Here is a 6,000-nt window from a genome sequence, read left to right as displayed (position 1 = left end):
TTGGTAATCAAAAGAAGAGAGAAAAGAAAAAAAATTTGGACTTACTGGTAACTCAAGTCAGCAACTTCACGAAACACTCTTTACCACTGCCTGCTGCTGTCCCGCTGCTGCAAAATAAACACACTAGAAAGAAAAAAAAGAAAAGAAAAGAAAAAAACACCATACAAAATAAACAGATTTACACAGCACACCCTGTTACAATGACCCTGCCCGACTACGCCAAATGTGACAGTGTCAAGTTATATGTAACAAAGGGGTATTAATATTCAATTCCCCTTACAACAGGCCCCCCAACCAAATGGAGGAAGACAACAAGGGTGTGCTTATTCAATCTTTAATTTAGTGGTATAAAAATACAAACATCCACATTCACAAAAGGCGTAAACACACTACACAGCGTCCATACCATATGTGGGGGACACTTAGTTCTTAGACCATTTGTCTCATAGATACCCTGAGTTAATGAATCACACAATAATAGTAAAAATTGGTACCAATATAAAGAAAGAAAATCCCACACACAAAATAAAAAAACCAATCACTTCCAGTTAGTGAAACAAACCATTTCAATTAGAGAAACCAACCTCCACACAAAAAAAGAAACAAAAAAAGGATTATAAATGAAATAGGCAATACAAATTCCCCAGGTCACTTATATGAGTCAGATGTACAGAATAATAAATGGTCTAATACCCGTGTGACCTCTCAAAATACACATATGGGGTTAAACAAACAAAACACCAATACACAATTTAACAGCTAAACCTAATACTCCACGCAGTCACACATCATTGCTAAACACACACACCCACACACACACACACACACACACACACACACACACACACACACACACACACACACACACACGCACGCACACACACACAGGATGAAACGTCAGAAGATTGAGGGCATCAACAGGAATGTCCAACGACTGTAAATTCCACAGCAGCGAAACAGCAGCCCTCTATAACACAAGTTCGCCATCAACCTTATATTTTTTTACTAACTAAAATAACACTGAAACTTAATATTCATAAAATAATAACACCACATACCTGTAGCGCACCTTGATCAGGCCCCCCAGCAATGTCAACGCACCATTCATAAATCTGGATCACACTAAATAAACGAGCCTCCATAAAATACCCGCTTTTTATGAAAACAATCAGTAAACTAACACTACCAATTGATTCGATACATACCGACTGTAAATGATTTGGAAGTACCCACAGGCCCACGCACAGCGCAAAAAATCAGCGTTCCTCTGATGCACAATAGCGGACAATGTCACGCAGATGAAATAAAAGTTTGATGCGGGAACTACCTTGGTGTTCAGCGCGACTAAGAGAGGTCCGAAAAAGGTATAAACCTCGTGCTTACACAGGTAAGGGAGTCGTTACACACCTCCACTACAGCCAGTTTCCCAAAACAGAGAGAACCTGAAGAAAGGAATGTTCCCCACTTTTAAAGGGTCCGTGCGCTCAACTTCCGTCCGGCTCCATCACAAAGTCAACTGACACGCCCCTCTAAGCTCACCCCATTACACTTAGGTACGCCCTCAAAAATGGGGGTGATAGTGCTGAAGGGAATCAGTGGCAGTGATTGGGTGTCCCTGTTTCGAGTGTGAGTAGATGTGAGTAGATGGGTAGAATGTTGAGTAGATGCTGTTTCTTTAGATGCGAGGGCAAAATAGCACTTTATAGCCTTCCACAGAGGACATCAGGAAACTTACCTACTTACTGCCCATTATGCCTGTTTGCCATGTAGGGCAGCAACAAAGGATTTCCACTCTTGTCTGTTTTGGGCCAGTGACTTTATAGAGCCCCAGGTGTAATTTAGGCTCTCCAGCTCTCCCTCCACTCTCCTGCACCAGGTATTCTTGAGTCGGCCTCTTTTACGTTTGCCATCTGGTGTCCAGTGAAGGGCAGTTTGTGTGATGTACATCAGGAAACAGTGGTTAGAATTTATGTTTAATACGGTTCCGGCACAAACCAGTCAGAAGTTGTTTATATTTTCACAGCATTTTTACAATGACTGCTTCATGAACCATAACGAATTTGAAGCTGGATTTGCGCAACGTCTCCTCCTGAAAGTTGGATCACCGTACACTTCTGGGTCACTGGCTGTAAGTATTCATGTTTACTGTTTACCTTTTAAGTTACTGGAGCTTAACGTTATGTGCTTGTAGAGCGAACTTGCAAGTGTCACAAGGTGACTTAGGGCGGAACCAAAAATGGAGAGGAGAGGTTCCGCCCGGGCAGATTTTTTAACGCACCCTTCACTTCCTGGTCTCCCTGGCAACACAGATCACGGGCAGAGGAGCAACAGGTGGTACAAATTAAGCGGGCAACTCGCGATTGGAGGAGAGAAGAGGGACAAGACCCATAAAAGGTCCAAGGAAAGCCCAAACGGGAGTTGTTGTTTCGGGCACGAGCTCCACTACTGCCTAGGGCAGACCCAAACCACACGCTCCGTCCTCGGAGGAGCCGGAGGGCGCCGTTGATCCACAGAGCGCTTAGAGCGAGAGGAGAGAGTACGGCAGCCGAGAGAGGCGAAAGAGGACGGAGCTGTGAGAGAGTTAAAGGGACACTGCACCGAGTTCATTGTTGTTCCTGTTGTTGGAGTGTATTGTAGCGCTGAGTTGGGCTCGCCTGTTGCGCTTATTGGATCGCTGTACTTGCTCTCTCTCTCGTCTTGTATCGTGGACGTATGTTGATGGAGGTACCGAAAACCTTATAGGTTGAAGAGTAAACGGATGTTGACATTGGATGAGAGAAACAAAGGAAGAAGAAACGTACCATTGTGAGTATACATCTGTGGAAAAGTGGTGTTGGCGACTGGAAACCGTCCTGCCTATGTATCTGGAGTCACTGCAGTATGAAATCAACATAGGGGAACGTGGGACGAAGAAAGTGCAGTAGTCGTGAGTAATAGAATCCATTTATGGAAGTGAATTGCATGTACTTGATCTGTATATCTTTTTGAGTGTTTCCAAGAGAGAGTGGGTGGCCCTACCCCTGAGTCAGCGTGGTGGGTGAGCCGAAGGGTCCTTGTGTTGAAACAGCTACAGTGACGAAAACAAACACTAGGCCGTGTTACCATCTCCGTATTCTCGCCCAGAGCGAAGTGAAGGAAGACGGGCGTCTATTGTGTGCACTGAGCGTGGTGGGTGAGTCTTTGGATGTAGAAATTTTCACTTTGAAGTGGTGCTGTGTAATGCTGTGGATTGCAGTGAGATTGCTGTGTCTTGTCAGACGTAACCCCGCCTCCAGTCACTCGTCTCGGGGCGCTGAAGAGGAAAGCGGTTCTAGAGCAAACCTGTAAATGATTATGCTGTGAGTGTGTTTCAGTCTTAAAATCACGGAGTGGCATCCTGTAGTATTGTCGCAGCCAAACGCTTGGCGGACTTGTGTTTAGGAGTGGCGGTGAAGAACTGTGCAATTGGCGGTGTGTGAGTATTACAGATAATATTGCTACCTTACCTGTGTATTTTCATCATCGCAGAGCTAGAGGCGAAGGAGATCCGCCGCCCCGAGGTCTCTACGAAGGGGCGCCCCGGTCCAGTTTTCGATTGCCCAACGGGTATCGAGGAAAGGGCAGCGCTCGACCCGGTGTGACGGCGTGACGTTCTCGCCCCTCTGTAGACCAACGAGCTCGCCGAGAGGGTTTGGTCCCCGGCGTCATATAGAAACCACTGTCCAGTGACGCATTGTGTAAACCAGCTATCGTAAGTCCGCCACCCTGTAAAGTACAGCATAACCTGTTAAGTCTGCTGATCAGCAGGGACGAGGAGTGTGTTGTGAGAGCTGTGAAGAGACCCATACCTACCCAGAAGCTGTAGTCAGCGAAGAGGTGAGAGAACCAATTGAAATCGATTCACTGTGTCCCTGTGTGTCCCAGCTGTCGTCTGTGGAGAGAGAGAGAGCCAGTGTGAACGCTAAGATACCGAGCTGTGAAGAGAACCATACCTACCCAGAAGCTGTAGTCAGCGAAGAGGTGAGAGAACCAATTGAAATCGATTCACTGTGTCCCTGTGTGTCCCAGCTGTCGTCTGTGGAGGAAGAGAGAGTATAAGCGCGAGCGCTGAGGAAACGAGCTGTGGAGGAAAGCCATACTTACCAACAAGCTGTAGTCAGCGAAGAGGTGAGAGAACCATTGAAGTCGATTCACTGTGCCTGTGTGTCCCAGCTGTCGTCTGTGGAGGAAGAGAGAGAACAAGCGTGAGCACTAAGGAAGCGAGCTGTGAAGGGAAACCATACGTACCAGAAGCTGTAGTCAGCGACGAGGTGAGAGAACCATTGGAAATCGATTCACTGTGCCTTTGTGCCCCAGCTGTCGTCTGTGGAAGAATAGAGAGAACCAGTGTGAGCGCTAGAGAAACGAGTTGTGAAGGAAACCCATACTTACCAAGAAGCTGCAGTCGGTGAAGAGGTGAGAGAACCCTTTTTGAGATTGATCCACTGTGTCCTCGTGTCCCAGCTGTAGTCTGTGGAGAGAGAGAGAACAGGAGGGGAGAGTGAGTCGACAAACGAGGAGCTGTGTGAGATAGGCGGCGAAGCGCCGTGAGCTACATCCAGGTACACGGACAGGAAAAAGTCAATACCAACACTGATTGTAATTTGTTCTGCCTCCAGGAAGGAAGAGGAGTGCGCCACGGGCAGAAGGAACCAGAGGCGGGAGCCTGTTCCTCGACGCAACCCCCCACCCTCTGTCACTCATTCGGCCGTGGCCCCCTGGAGGGCAGAGCCTGACATTAGTTTTAATTCCCCTTTCCCCAATTCCCAGTACATTTTAAATATTTAATAAAGATTGTTTTATACTTACCTGTCCTCGTTGTTGTCTGGTCATTGGGTTGGTTTTGGGGACCTCCTCGAGGTGGAAGTTGAGAAGGGGCGTGGCTTTACCACTAGCAGCCAGCCCCTGGCTTGTGACACAAGCAATTTTTTTTGTGTTGTAATATTGTATTTCATAAACCATGTACCAAATTTACTCACATGTATGTTAAATTATGCAGACTATCAGTTGTTATTGTTGTTTTAATTAGTTTTTAGATGTTGATTTAGACGCGTTTACAAACTTGCTAAGTTACCAGCTAAACTGTTACCGGTAAACCTTCCAACGGACCACCACCTTGATGTGGTTGGGGGGCTTGCGTGTCTCAGTGACCTGGATAGCTATGCTGGCTGGAGCCTCGTGCTCCTGGTAGGGTCTCCCAAGCCAGACAGGTAGAAGGGTAGTGACCAGACAAAGCGTGGTCCCTGGTCCTCCAGGTTGGGGGTTTGGCACAGGGCTAACCACTCTGTCCTAGAAAACACTTCTTGGTTACGGAAACAGCAACAAAATCATAATCCACAATCAGGTGTAACGGGCCTCTAGAATCACCTCAGGGGATTTGTATGAATAACAGTGGTGAAAGCCTTGTTGAGGAAGCCACTGACAGGAAGATGGAGGTCTTGAACACCAAAACTAAGACAAGGATAGGTTTTTGGAATGTTCGTACAATGTATCAAACAGGTAAAATGGCGCAAGTAACAGCAGAAATGCGGCGTTACAATCTTCATATTTTAGGCATAAGCGAGAGTAGGTGGACTGGATCAGGAAGAGTGGTGACATCAACGACAGAGACAGTCCTATACTCAGGAAGAGAAGACAATAATCACGAAGAAGGTGTTGCCATCATTTTGAGAAAAGGAGTAGAAAAGAATCTGATAGAATGAAAACCTCTTAACAGCAGACTTATGAGAGTTAGAATAAAAGGAAAACACGTGAATTTAACTATCATCCAATGCTACAGTCCAACTAATGACAGTGATGATGAAGTAAAAGACCTCTTTTATGAACAGTTAGAGGCAGGAATTAAGGCAACACCAAGGCACGATATGTTGATCATCATGGGTGACCTGAATGCAAAGGTTGGGAACGACAACTCTAACTGCGAGCGTGCAATAGGAAAACATGGATGTGGGACGATGAATGAGAACGGAGAAAGGCTAATAG

General features: G+C 46.2%; 1 long non-coding RNA gene across 1 annotated transcript; it reads right to left on the bottom strand.

Annotated features, from left to right (window-relative positions):
- Positions 1 to 846: 846 nt before the first annotated feature.
- On the bottom strand, positions 847 to 1,435 carry LOC135779615 (uncharacterized). The gene is made up of 3 exons (XR_010544833.1): positions 1,206 to 1,435; positions 1,059 to 1,122; positions 847 to 967 (listed from the first exon to the last, which is right to left on the bottom strand). It is a non-coding gene; the product is annotated as an uncharacterized lncRNA (long non-coding RNA).
- Between the last annotated feature and the right edge of the window lie 4,565 nt (positions 1,436 to 6,000).

Source organism: Paramisgurnus dabryanus, chromosome 10, assembly GCF_030506205.2.
Source record: "Paramisgurnus dabryanus chromosome 10, PD_genome_1.1, whole genome shotgun sequence".
In the NCBI taxonomy this organism is placed as follows: domain Eukaryota; kingdom Metazoa; phylum Chordata; class Actinopteri; order Cypriniformes; family Cobitidae; genus Paramisgurnus; species Paramisgurnus dabryanus.
The sequence above is the reverse complement of the archived record's forward strand: the minus strand, read 5'-3'. Positions and strand labels throughout refer to the sequence as shown.